General features: G+C 31.8%; 1 long non-coding RNA gene across 1 annotated transcript; it reads left to right on the top strand.

Moving 5' to 3' along the window:
- The first annotated feature begins 12795 nt into the window (after positions 1-12795).
- LOC120254136 lies at positions 12796-13185 on the top strand. The gene is made up of 3 exons (XR_005534536.1): positions 12796-12842; positions 12934-12997; positions 13123-13185. It is a non-coding gene; the product is annotated as an uncharacterized LOC120254136 (long non-coding RNA).
- Positions 13186-15103: the final 1918 nt, after the last annotated feature.

The raw sequence follows: 15103 nt of genomic DNA, 5'->3' as shown, positions 1-15103 counted from the left end.
TGTAGGTTCGGAGAAATTCCACCGCATTCAATTATTATCAAATTTAATTATCTCCGGAAGGTTTTCATGTCCCAAATTATCAATCCATGTACTTAATTTAAAAATTAATTTTTAAATTTAGTCTCATCAATATATTTAAATGTATTATTATTTTTCACCATTATTACTCTAAGGGGCGTTTGGTTCACAGTAATGACATATTACCATGGTAATGAGATTACCGTGATAATGTGATCGGGAATGTTATACGTCCGAGAATGTTGCAGTAATGCAAATTACTATGTTTTCAGTTGAAAAATTTATATTACTCTGGTAATCTTTCAATACCAGTGTCTTAATAGTCATAGTAATCAGCCTCAAGAATATATCAAATTTACTCAAAAATACTCTTACATATAAAAATTTTGAAAAAAATATAATTTAAAATTATTTAGATAAATAAATAATTAAATTATAATATTAAAAATTATTTTTCACAATTTTTTTAAAAATAACTTTGTATTTACTAAAAATACCTCTACGTATAAAAATTTTGAAAAACATAATTTAAAGTATTTAGATAAATAAATAATTAATTAATAATATCAAAAATTTATTTTTACAATTTTTAAAAAATACCTTTTGTATTTACCAAAAATACGCCTACATATAAAAATTTGAAAAACTTAATTTAAAGTATTTAGATAAATAAAATAATAAAAATTATAATATCAAAAATTTATTTTTTTAACAATTTTTAAAAATACCTTTGTATTTACCAAAAATACCCCTATGTATAAAAATTTTTGAAAAACATAATTTAAAGTATTTGGATAAATAAATAAATAATTAAATTATAATATCAAAAAATTATTTTTTTCCATAAATTTTTAAAAGTACCTTTGTATTTACCAAAAATACACCTACGTATAAAAATTTTGAAAACATAATTTAAAAGTATTTAGATAAATAAATAATAAAAATTATGATATTAAAAATTATGTTTTACAATTTTTTAAATACTTGTGTATTTACCAAAAATACCCCTACATATAAAAATTTGAAAAAAACTTAATTTAAAAGTATTTAAATAATTAACTAATTAAATTATAATATCAAAAATTATTTTTGTACAAATTTTTTTAAAAATATCTTTTTTTATTTTACCAAAAATACCTCTACATATAAAAAAATTCACAAAACTTAATTTTAGAGTATTTATATAAATAAATAATTAAATTATAATATCAAAAATAATAAGGGAAAATAAAAATTAGAGAGTGTAAGAAGGAATTGAATTAAATGAGTGAGGGCATAATTTGGAAAAAAACAAAACATTGCACATTACCACCAACTCTGAATCCTGGATGGACACTCTATTTTGCTGAGTAATCACATTACTCATCTTATTTGGTAATATTTCACTATTGATAATCTCATTCATTGCTCAACATTACAGATGCTATAAGATGCAAACATGAGAATCTCATCCAGATTACCACTTGATTCCCGGTAATCTGAAAAGATTACCGCGAACCAAACACCCCCTAAATACATAACCTTAATTGATGAAAAGAGAAATAAACAGCATGGAAATAATTGAAGTAATAAAAATACGTACTCATAATAGGAAAGAGGGAGTAATTATTTTTTTAAAAAAATTATTAATATAATATTTTATTATATAGTATTAAGAATTAAGTTTTTAAGTATTTAATTTTAATAAATATTAATTAATTCTGATCTTGATCCTGTATATAATTCTCTTAAATAATTTTTATAATCCACATGTATTAGAATAGAAAAATGCAATAACAACAGTAGAGAGAACCACAAATAAAGAACTACAAACAAAGGACTGACAACCAACTAGATGTGGGCAACTTACATAAAAAACTTTGAACCACTAATGAGAAAGAAAAGAACAAGGCTTGTCAACTCACAATGGATACATGTAACAACTGAATTCATAATAAATTATTCTAGGAGGGAAGCCCAAGATGGCACTAATTGGAAGCAGGCGACTCCTGATCAGCTTGTCGCCTGTCAACTCCTAAAATTGTCCTTAATCTTATGCTCCAAGAAACTCAAACTACACTTAATCATAGTTGAACCTTCTAATTTGAGTCTTTTTCAAATCGGGAACTACGATGAGACCATAGAAGAGCATATGACAACTTTTACAATAACGAGATATAGTGATGTAATTTTGAAAAAGATACATGCATTCTTTTTTTAGCCAAATGTTTCATGTGAGGGCCCTAGCAAGAAGGTCCCAAGTGACTCTAATCAGGGAGAGGAGGTTGAGTCTCCATTAGCTCCATAATTCCTTCAATGAGCTCCCTCATGAATCTAACCTAGGAACTAAGAGGGAGGAGGGAGGGAATCCCATATGTGCTGCAAAAAGGCAATGGATAAACAAGGGATCTACTGATTCAAGTGTCGCATGATAGGAGACCTAAAATAACTGGCCGGGGTGGGGGAGGGGAGGGAATCCCATACTGTCTTTGCAAAAGGGCAATGGATAAACAAGGGATCTCTTGATTCGAGTGTCACATGATAGGGTGACATAAAAATAATGGTCGGTAACTATTGCATCTTCAATTAAAAAGGTTTTCTAAAGTAAGGATGAGACTGTCTAAGGCAAGCCAATTAAACATATTAACTTTGCGATGGTAGGTTCCTTTCCAAATAACTTAGCTACCAGGCAGCGAGTTCCCCCATCATTTAGAAACCTATAAAAAGATTTTACTGTAAACTAGCTATTGGCTATTAAACTCCATCACTTAGCATCACATGTTTCTAACAGCTTAATCACAATTAGTGAATTCTACAATAACAATTCAAGATCCTTGATAGTTTTTGACTGAGATAAACATGGGTGTGTGGTAAACCAAGTAAGGGTAGCCGGACCATCCCGGACTTCAGTGGTGAAAACAAGTTCTAAAAAGTCGATAACAACTAAGAATGTTATTCCAAAAGAAGGACTTCCTCTTAGGGATGTTTAGAAAAAGGTTCCAGTAGGCTAATTTCGGTATTAGTTAAACTAAATCACATTGGAACCATACTAGGGCATTCTATTCAAAGTCTCCACCACCATTTCCAGAAGAGAGCATTGTTGAACTCTTCCAGATTCGGGATGCTCGATCTCCTTGGACATGAGATTCAGCCAAAAGTCATATCCAATTAACTCAATCTACACCAAGGGGTGGTCGAGTGTCCATTTCTGGACTAGAGAAAGTCTCTCGTATACAATTAATGGCCTCAATCACCCAACATGGGAGCTTAAATATCCATTCAATATATGCGAATAGATGGGTGACAACAAAGTTCACTGAGTAGCAAGTCCACCCCTAGGGAAAGGAATATTGTCTTCTAAGTAGACAACCTGAGACCTAATCGATGAGATCGAGTTTCTCCCAATCTTAGTCATTGAGGGTGTCTCCAAAAATGGAGACACCTAGGGTATGATATGTTCGAGAGACCCATAAAGTAATTGAGAGTCTAAGACCAGGTATTGGTAAAAGTTGTCCAAAGCATTTATCAAGTAGAGTTTAGTTTTTGAAAGTTGATCATCATCCTGCTACACCCTCAAAGCGAAGCCAGATTAGTTTTATGACTCCAAGATCTTCTATGGCACTAGCCAGTCAATATGACGGATCCATCAGACATACTTCGTAAGGACACTGTTCCTAAAATTTAACTAGTAGAATATTACTTTCAATAGATAAGAATGGACTTGACCCATTCAACTAGAGGTCGAGCACTGCATGATGATATGTCAAAGTCACTCAATTACACACACTATGTTAAATACTTCAAAGGAAAAGTCAACCTTAATGCGATATGTCCCGAGAGCTAGACTCTTAAAACTATTGTTCTTTCTCCGAGGCAATATTGCCCTGTCGACATATCGATCCCTAATAAGGTGCATTTCCTCAAAATGTCAATCTAGGGAGTTTAGGACACATCAGAGTTGGGAAGTAAGGATCTTAGATAAGATTTTTGGAGGAATAAGTTGATAAGGATTATATGAGTTCAAGGATTTTTGTGTTCTCCTCTTCGCATTCACGAAGTGCTTGCCCTAATTGAACCTTTTCTAAATTTGTAGATTCATTGTAAAAATTAGTGTGAAGATTTGTGGAGGTTCGACTCATAGATGTGTCCTTCCCAATCTCCTCATTATCTTCAATAGTATGGCTGTCATCCTTGATGCGGGAACGCGTGATCTGCTATGGCACCCAGAGGTAAATGCAACTTTCCATTAAGCCAAGTTGTTCTAGATCGCTGCTTCCAACATTGTTCTTCTTGTTTCAACAAGGAGTCAAGGTCAATTTAAGATAAGATTCACTGCTAATCTCCCTCAAATAGAGCATATCAAGACTCTTTAGTTATATCACTAGTTTGCGTGTCATAAAGGAGGGCTAGCTTTCTTAGTTTGATAGCACGAAAAACTATATTTTGCCTAATGCATAGCCAACTCTTAAGATGGAACATGTCTTTCTGTAATCACAAAGGCACTACATCCAACCGGTGTCACTGCTTCACCAAGATTTCAATTAATTCACTAAAGCCTTCTACATAGCATGCTAGTTCAAATCTAAAACAAGGTGCCTTGAAGTATATCCTCCTAATTCCAATCGAACAAAACTCATGATCGAGCCAAGCCTAGATAGACAATTTTGGTGGGTCAAAATATCAAAAATGGTCCCTATTTTTCACGCTTCTCAACAAGCCAGCCTCCAATATAAAATCAGCTTTTGGTCCTCGTGATTACACATATTTGCTTTTTGGTCTCACTGATGCATGTGCGCCTTGGTCCTTCCAGTTGATGAATTGGAGGGACCAAAAAGGATGAAAATGTGTAAATATGAGAACCAAAAGGGCGATTTTATAACTGAAAGGACCTAGCAAATAGCAGTCAAAAAGACGGTTTATTTTATATTAGAGAGCACTGAAAAGGGCGGAAAATAAAAATAAAAGATGAATTCATTTCGATATTTATACCATTTTGCACCTGTGTAAGCGGGACACCCATTATGGGTTAACTAGAAAGCGATCCAACTCACTATATATGACGCCCTTTGTCTATTTGTCCATGTGAATTTTCTACCAACAATAGAGAGCTCCATCAGGCTATGAAATTCATTACTATTAAAAGTCTCAAGCCATTTGACTTTCCTAACGCTTGTTTTACCCAAACAAGGTAGCGTGTATTTGATATTGTTAAATGTTATTGCCGTAATCAATTAGATAATATTATTATTTTTACTGAGAGCATCTTTAACTTCTATTTTGTATAAAAGCTGATTTCTATATATTTTCGCAGGAATTAAACACGGAGATAGGCAACAGTGCTACCTCTTGTGTCTATAATACCTTTTTAAATTAACTTTATAGCTTCTCTTTAAAGTTCAAAAATACAATTTTAAATTTAAGAGAAGTTATTATTTCTAAATTATTTTTGGGATAATGTTGTCATAGCTCATTTCTTCTTCGACAGCACACGTAGTTACAACTCCTTTTTCTTTATTTTCATAGAATTTCTTTTTAACTTTTGTATTTTCCTCTTTTCTAGTTTCTTTTATTCTTTTTAATAATTGATCAATTTATAATTTTGCCATTTGATTGTACTTGAAGCCTGCTAATAGTTCGATAAGCATTTGGCTAATTATATGATTTATAGCATTATTTTGCCACGGAGTTTACACAAAAGATAACTCACATTTATTATATGTGTTTCTATGTTGTAGTAGTATGGAATTTACAACAAATGTCACATTGTTGCTTAAAATTTATTTTATGATCTATAAATTCATGTATATACAGCATTATCTATCTTTTGCTTGTGTTTCTACGTAGATTAAGATTTTTATCTAAATTGTAAGCCATCCAGTATCTACTAGTTCTATGTCACCAAAAACTTCATTGAATTCTAAAAAGTGACTTTTTCATTAAAATTAGCATCTTCTCCTCCAAATATGCTCTACATATATATCACTATCATTTGCTGTGTAATAATACTTACTACACTTACTATTCGCTTCTTCGGCAATTCTAAATGTTGATACGTTATTTAGCCTTTCTTTTTAACTCTATCTCTAATATAATTCTTTTCAATAATGTTCTTATTTCTCAATGAATAAAACATTTATATTTTACATGTGATTTGTGAATTTTAAACTTTTTTACATAATTTTTTAAAGGGTTTTCCTTTTTAATAATATGTCATCCATTTATGTCTAGGTTTTGTTTCTCATACTATCGGTAGATGATATCTTATTGCTAAATAGCTATAACTCTGCAATTTGTTTGTTTGCTTATTCTTCACAGGTATTTTTACTTATAAATAATTAAAGTAAAACAAAATAGTTGGTCCTATTCCTATAACATTTTCATTACCTTGATCTCTCCATGTTCTATTGATATACTCTCGAGAGAAGTGCACGGATCATATCAAGTAATACAGTGATACAATGCGAAGGGTAGGGGTTATCATAAACCACAAGGACTAGACTCTCAATACTAATTTCTCCTATAATCTCTTAGTCGGTCAATAATATGGGTTGGTTGAGAATTAACTAAAGTAAAAATAATCAAGAAGGATGAAAAGATAGGTGGACTGTATTCAAGTGTGCAATCAATGAGAAGTAATGCGGACTAATTCCCAAAGTGCATTAGTGTACGCACTTGCTCCAAAATGATTATCAAGGACATTTTGTTGTTCTTATATGTGCTCACCAGCAATGTTGTATCTATGGCTTTTCCAATATGTCAAGTTTTGCAATTGTGACTACGGTTTCTCACACGTCAAGTTTTGCAATCCCACGGGAAAGTCACAACTATGGCAATTTACATCAATACACTTCAAGTTTCATAACTACAACTACTAATTCTAAACACATCAAGTTATAGCAACACAATATTTAACATAAGAACGTAATAAAACCCATAATAATTAAAAATCAAATAAATCAAAAGCACACTAAGAACAGGTTCATAGGTCGAGCACGTTGGAACAAGTTATTCCCTAATGAGTTCATATATAATGAGAAAGAGAAAGAGATACAAAAATAATGAGAAATCATGACCCCTCCTCTCAATTGTGCTTAAGGAACTCCTTGGGTTGGCTAACTTCATTCCTCAAATGTGCCACTAACTCTATCTTGGTCTCCTTAGAAGGTATGGTGAAGTCCGGTTTAGACCTACAACTATTGTCCAAAGATGGAGATGAAAACCCCAGCCAAGCTCTCCCTCAAAACCTAGATCCGGGCAATTAAAGGAACTTTTCAAGCTCGACGCACAGGTAAGCATGTGCGTGCTAAGCCATGATATTTTGGGACTATGGAGAGATTGACTAAGTGTCCGGTGAAGGAACGCACGAGAAAAACGATGCGTCACGTCACGTGCTCACTGAAAGCACGACGCTGAAAAGAAAGGGAGAAAGTGTGCTTCAGCTTGAATGGAGAGAACTTCAAAGTCCGGAGAAATGCATCCAGGGAGAAGCATGCGTGCTTTTGCCCGGTGCTTGTCCCGGAGCACACCGCTTGACCATTGTCTGCTCAACTCTCCGAAATCAAGCAATAAGGCAAAAAACATTCCCAGCAGTCATAGAGGTCGTTTTGACCCGAACACTTAAAAATAATGTTCTTTTCACCATACTCTTCCGATTTCAATACTATTTGCTTGGACCCTAAACTCGCATAATAAACACAACATACCCGTAATAACATGAAATATACACATGCTAAAAGACAAGTAAATATAACTCGGAGGTAAATAACTAACTATATGAAAATGCACTCATCACTTATATATCAAATCACCTAATGGTTTTATTAATTTACTAAATAATTTTTTGGTTCATTCTAGTTCCGAAAATACTTTTCTTGCATTCGTACTACAGTTATATAGCTTTTGACCAAATATCTGATCCCTCTTAACCTCTGCTTTATCAAGTGTAGCAATAATGTCTCTAACATGCGTTTAACTAAAATGAGTTAGATCTCCTATTATTATCTATAGATTTAACAACTTTCAAAGTCATTTTCTATACTTAAAATGTTTTTGTGCTTTTTAATTCTTCTAAATATTTCTCTCTAATTTCAAATCCATACCCATTTATCATTCTATTCAATAAGCTAATATGATATTATTTTATTTATTGTTTCACACTTAAATCTTTAAAGTCTATTCTTATTAATTTAGTGTTTATTACCAATTAGGAGGCTTTTCTAAAGTTTTAGAATAAATTACTCCTTTTTGTTAAATTTTCCATTTTTAGTTTTTATATATGGTTATATTTTGAAAATACCCTACTTGCATTTTTAGATTTTTGTTTTTCCTTAATTCTTCTTCATACCATGTTACAAAAAGGAGATTTTGATTTTTTTTAATTACTCTTAAATATGTAAATTTTTTAGTAAGTTCTTCAATATCATTATCACTTTTAATTAATCTTTCTGATAGTTTCTTAATAATTTAATTGTCTATGCTAACATTATTATACTGACATTATTTTGTCTAATGATTATTTTCTCCCTACTACTTGTGGTTCATTATACACATTATTTTCTTTTCTAATATTGCTACTGTACGCTTTTTAAGAATCCTTTCCTCGCTCTTTTCAAGAAATTTTCTATAACATCCATGGAAATTTTTCCATGGAAATTATATGAGTATAGTGATATGTATCATTTTAATAATCCGCCTATCCTTTTACTCGCTTTTTAAATATGTTAGTTTGTGATTTAACTTATTGATTAGTTTTCTTAACTCTCTCGGTATTTTTCCTTCCTCTAGTCATTTCTAGATGTAACTTCAAAGTGACTTTCTCTAGGGATAGCACAATCCCAAAACTCACCCGACCCGAATTCCAATTTGATTGGAAAACCCAGTTTGACCGGGTTTCTCGTCGGGTTCGCATAACACCGACCTAATATAAAGCGCGATGGGAGCCGTGTAGCGAAAGCTCTGACCCTGACCAGTCAAGCAAATATACCCAATTATATATATTCAATGTTAGGATAAACCAAACCTACCTCAAATCTCTCCAAGCTTTTCCTCCTCTCACGACTGTCGGCCAAACCTAACCCGAACTCCGCTTTTCCTCTCTCTCCAATGGCAACAACCTTCTCTCCACCACATCGCGTCTCTCCAAGCTTCCACCTTTCATGCTTCTCCTTCTTTGCACTTTTGCTCTTTTTAGTCCCATCTCACTGTCAAGATCTAGTTCACTTTTGAATTCACACACAAGTGGGAAGGTGAGATTCTATCCCGAGTCCTATTTTTGTAAGCTCCTTTGATGCATTGTTTCGGCTAATTGATCTATCCTACCTTTTGGTACTAGTTTCTGCTTTCAATTTGAGATCTACTGCCTAGGAACCATCATTGTTTGGTTTTTAATGTTTTGATTGGAGATTTCAGTGCTTATTTTGTTGCACTTATTCAATTTTTAGTCATAAAGATGATGCCTTGAATTCTAATTGATTTTCAATCTCTAGTAGATTGAGCATTTATTTAACCTTAATTATTATCGCTTTTAAATAAAATTTAGGGTAAAAGTAAATGATGGAAATAATAATTTAGTTTCGAACTAATTGAATTTCTAAAATTTTTTAATCTAAATGATTATAAAGATATAGATTTTAAAATAAAATAAATTTTAATCAATCAAATAAATTTTAAAATAATAATTTAGTTTGGAACTAATTGGCATGTCACACTCTAACTCCTTTTCTCTTCACCATTTTACAATGTGAAGAAGATAGACACAACAAAGGCCACAAAAAGCAAATATGAATCCGATATCATTAATTTAATAATAATAATTATTGTTTTTAATTAGTAGTATTTATTATCATGCGTCATCCTAAAAATATCAATCATTTAATTGATCGCCACCACTATGAAACGATCTAGCTCTATATGTCCTTTTAAATAAATATTTGTATATATACCCTTGTAAAATCTTCTTATTATCTACACCTTTAAAATGAGATTCTCATGAATCGCCGATGCCTTGATTAGGTTTTGTGAGTGAAATAAATTATCAACGTAATTTGCTTAACTTTTGTTTAGGCTGTTTGGTTGGCTTATCAAAAAGTATTTTTTTAGTTTAGTAGAGTCGTCTAAAAAAGTCTTCTCGAGAGTAAGTTAATTTTTGTATTTTATGTTTGGATTAGGCATGTAGAAGCGGTGTAAAATAAGGCTAAAAATAGTTTTTGAAGGTCATGGCTAGTTTTGAGAAAAAGCTGTTTGATTTTCGACACGTATAAGTATCTAGCTGATTCAGATTCAAAGTTTGCTTATAAAACATACGGGTTTTAAAACCAGTCAAACAAGGCCTTAGGTTGTGGGTTTTTGGATGGTTAGGTGATATTTTGGCCATGCTTGCGTAGGAATCTGATCAAGTTCTTGGATCGTTGGAAAATGTGATGTTAGTGCGACTCTCGGTCAGAAGAATCCTCTCGTTTTGGTTTCTTGATGATCTGTTAAAAGTGCATACGGTATCATGGTCGATAAGTAAGAGTCTTGAAGGAAGGTAATCGGCTTGTGTTTGTTTGTTTGATGATCTTAAGCTTCTGTTGATGGTTTATGTTAAAATGTGGCATCAATACCAACTTAGGTTCATGTGTCTAATTATTTAGTAAGCATATTGTGAAACTTGGCATTAAATAAAATTATAAAATTTTCATATGTTATTTTTCATATAAAGTTAAATTGTAAATTTAATTATTCTTTTTTTTAGATGGTGATGATTTTTGGTGCTTTAGTTGAATCGATATCACATCAATTGGGGAATTCAGCAGTCAAATGATGTTGAGAGTCCTAATCCTAAAGGGTTCTTTTCAAATATGGACATGCCATTGAAGAGAGGTCTGGGAGGATGTATAGAGTCTACTATACAAAGTGGAAGTTTAAAAGTGTTTGTTGATGGTCATTTTAAAAGACTCGAGTTGATGAGAGGACAGCTTTCATGTGGTTATTGAGAAATTGCAGGAAAATCAAGAATGGAATGACATTGCATCTACATATGAATCATCAATGAATGGTGTAGCTAAAGGCGAGAAACTTATCACATCTAAGATGGTGAAAGGTAAACAAGAGAAATGACAACTACAGTTTATGATCCGAATTTGCGAAAGAAGGGCCTGCAGCTCACGAGCAATCATTATGCATGAATATCCACTTTCAATGAGTGGATCATCTCGAGTTTAAAAATGATAATTCGCACTTCAATGCTATTCAGTTTCTTCTCCAAAACACCATGAAGAAAAATTTTATTTATGATATTGAGCAGTAGAATTAAAATTGATGGACACTAATGAAGGAAGAGTAAGAAATTCACATGAGAAATGTGAACAACAAGCAATCAAAAAATGGGGTATATGGCAATTGCTGCATGTTATATTGATCACTCTTGGAATTTGCAAAGACACATTTTAAGGTAAATGTAAATTTATTTTATGATTATACATTATTTTTTCATAATCGTTATGGTGGGTGTTTATTGGATTGGAATATTGATGGCAAATTATCCACCATAACTTTGGATAACTGTAGCACAAATGATTCCATGATTGAAAAGATAAAGAATAAGTTGTATCTTGGACCTTTGCTAAAGGATGGTTCTTTGCTTCATATGCGTTGTTGTGCGCATATCTTAAATCTAATTGTGAAGGATGGATTGGAAGTAGTGAAATATGGGGTAGAAAAAATTCGTGGCAGTGTAACTTATTAGACTGCAACTCCTATAATAGTGGAAAAATTCAAGGAAACAGCTAAGCAACTACCCATGACATACACTAAAAGCTTGTGTGTGGATTGTCTAACTAGATGAAATTTGACTTATAAAATGCTTGACATTGCTATATCATATAAAGACGTATTTTGTAGGCTAAAACATTGTGATGATAAATACACTTGTTTGCCAACAACAACACAATGGGAATTTGCAAGTGAAGTTTGTGAGAAGTTGAAGATTTTTAATAGTATTATAGAATTATTTTCTGGAACTAATTATCCTACTACTAATCTTTATTTTCCCAATGTGTGAAATTAATTTGGTAATATCAAGTTAGCTTACTTCTTCCAAAGTGGTGATTTAGAGAATGACAACAAAGATGATGGATAAGTTTAAATGTTATTGGAGTATGATTCATGATATTATGGGAGTTGCTACAATATTGGATCCAAGATACAAGATGAGTTTACTTGAATATTATTATCAAAAATTGTATCTTGCTGATGCCTACCATGAAGCTAATTGAATTCAAAAGCTTTGCTATGATTTGTTTTTTTATTATGAGTTGAAGAGTAAAAAATCCACTAGCTCTCCATTTGAAGATATCAACAATTTTGTGGTTGATGATTCCTTGAATGACTTTGATGCATTTGTGAAGAGTTAAAAAAGGGCAAAAACAACACATCTTGAGTCAGAGCTCGATCTTTATTTGGAGGAAGATATTTTACCAAGAACATCCGATTTCGATATTTTGATGTGGTGGAAGTTAAATGGAGTTAAATATCCAACACTACAAAAAATTACAAAAGATGTATTATCCATTCCAATATCTATTGTAGTTCTTGAATTTGCATTTAGTATTGGTGGTCAAATACTAAGCCCGCATCATAATTGACTTCATTGGCATACTTTAGAGGCTTTGATGTGTGCTAGAAATTGGTTATGGAGTGAAGAAAATAAAGGTAAAGTAGTTTTCTTACATGTTTTATGTATTAATATTTTAATATGTTATGTTTTATTATCAATAACTCATTAAATTTAATATGGCCTATTTAGGAAGGAGTTCTAAAGGAAGACTATGCCAATTTACTTGATGAGATAGATTCAGAAGATGAAGGTAAAAAGAAGATTTTACAAATTAAATGATATTTGGTGCAAACTATATAAATTTTATTTTTCAAATCTAAAATTCCTTTTGTTTAATGTAGATGAACTATTAGCAAGTGGAGCTACTCAAGGATTGGAAGATGATTGATTATTTGGTGATGAATGGTGATCATCTAAACAAATAAATGCTCTTATTTTGAATTGAATTGAAGTTTCATTTTACGTATTAATAGTATAGTACTTATGGTTTCATTATCACTAACTCATTAAATTTTATATGGGTTATATAGGAATGAGTTCTAAAGCAATGAAAGACTTCAATTTACTTAATGGGAAAGATTTTGAAGGTGAAGGTAAAAAGAAAATTTTACAAATTTAAAGATATTTGGTATAAAATATACAGTTTTCATATTTGGAATTTTAATATTTATTTTGTCTTATGTAGATGAATTATTAGCAAGTGGAGCTACTCATGGCTTGGAAGATAATTGATCTCTATGAAGAGATGATGAATGATGGTCATTTGACTATACTTTTGGATTGAAATTTTTAATTCCTACTCCTAACATTATTTTGTGACTTTGAATGTCTATTTACTTTGAATGTTCTATGAACTAGGGTGTGACATTGAGACCATGAAGACATGTATGAATTTCATTCTTGATCTATTTTCTTGTTCTATAGGTATTAATGCCTACTCTATGGTGTTCATTCTCGTTCTATATGTTCTATGTTTGCTTATATAAGTATGTTTAATGTTTTCTTGGCTCTTATAGGTTTATGCTTATAAGTCTCAGTGAAAAGAGTCTCTTCTTCTTCTTCTTCTTCTTCTTCTTCTTCTTCTTCTTCTTCTATGGATTTGGATTTGTTAATATTGATTATGTTCGTGTATATTAGTGTGGTTTATGTTTTCTTGGATCTTATAGGTTGATGCTTTCTTATCTTAATATGTTCTATGTTTTCAATTTTTTCCCCACTTGTTTTTCTGTGTATCTCAATACGTTCTTAGATCTTTACATTTTTAATGCATTTTGCAACATATCTTGAAAAAGTTCTATTTCTAATGTCTATTTTTAATTTCTACTTGGTATTTTAATTTCATTTTAAATATTTTTAAATAGGGTCATGGGCTAGGTGGGTATCTCCGCGAGTATCCGATTTTCAGTCTAGTGCTGGTGTGGGATGGGGTTTTAAAAACCCATCAGCTTAAAGTTCGGGTTAGGGTTCAGGTATGGGGGCAGGGTAGCCGGTGCAGGTTCGGGTATAACAAAACCTGCACCTGACCGAACCCGTTGCCATCCCTAGTTCACTCATTGCTATATTTAAACTTTTCTTTCTAGGTGTTCAATTTCAAATTATAAAATGAATCATGGCATGATGTAATTAGATCCATAATAATTGATATCACATTATTTCATATGGTTCTATAGTATTTAGAAAAGTAATTTCCTCAATTTTCCTTTTTATTTATTGTAATCTATCCATTTCATGTTGAAGTTTATGAAATAAGCCTCTTAAATTTTTTAATTTTTTCGAATTTCTAGGCATGTATTGGATATATTGTTTTTCAAAATATTCATTTGCTACTTTATAATATTTTCATTCATCATTTCTATTTCTTTATCTAAAGTCAAGCCTCTCTTATTGATTTTATTCTCCTTTTTTTTAATGTTTTGTTAATTCAAGTTATATTATATTAATTTTTTTCTATGATTACTTTTAATTGGCTAAGCTCTTTATTAATAAATTCTGACGTCTTAAGCGTTACATGTCTAGTGATATGATTTTCTAATCTAGATTTAATATAATCTTGTTTGTTTAATATTACCAATATACTTTGATGGTTTTTCTTTAGCAAGCTAGTTGCTAATGAATTTTTTTTCTACTAAATGTATTCTAATTTCTTCTAAAATTTTAAATTGTTGCTTTTTTTTGTATTGGTAGTTTACATGGAATCTACTAACTTTAAAATACATAGCGACGGCCCCTCAGCAGTTCTTCATGCCCCGTAAAACAGACATCATTCGCTTGAATGTATCGTGCCAAGAGGGTCTCAAGCAATGGCCCTTTTCCTTCTTGAGATGGCTGCTTAGGAGGTGGAGGTTGAGGTTATGATGGCTAGAACTACCCTTGTGGTCCTTGCCTTGGTTAGCTCTAAGAGAAATTTGAGTGGTCTCTCCACCCCGGATTGTAGGTACCACTATAAGGGTTGTTTTAAAACTGGTTGTTTTGACCCACACAGTTATCCAAAGTTATGGTGGTCGTGCTCTT

Source organism: Dioscorea cayenensis, unplaced genomic scaffold, assembly GCF_009730915.1.
Source record: "Dioscorea cayenensis subsp. rotundata cultivar TDr96_F1 unplaced genomic scaffold, TDr96_F1_v2_PseudoChromosome.rev07_lg8_w22 25.fasta BLBR01000362.1, whole genome shotgun sequence".
Classification (NCBI taxonomy): Eukaryota; Viridiplantae; Streptophyta; class Magnoliopsida; order Dioscoreales; family Dioscoreaceae; genus Dioscorea; species Dioscorea cayenensis.
This window is presented reverse-complemented; position numbering and strand designations above follow the sequence as displayed.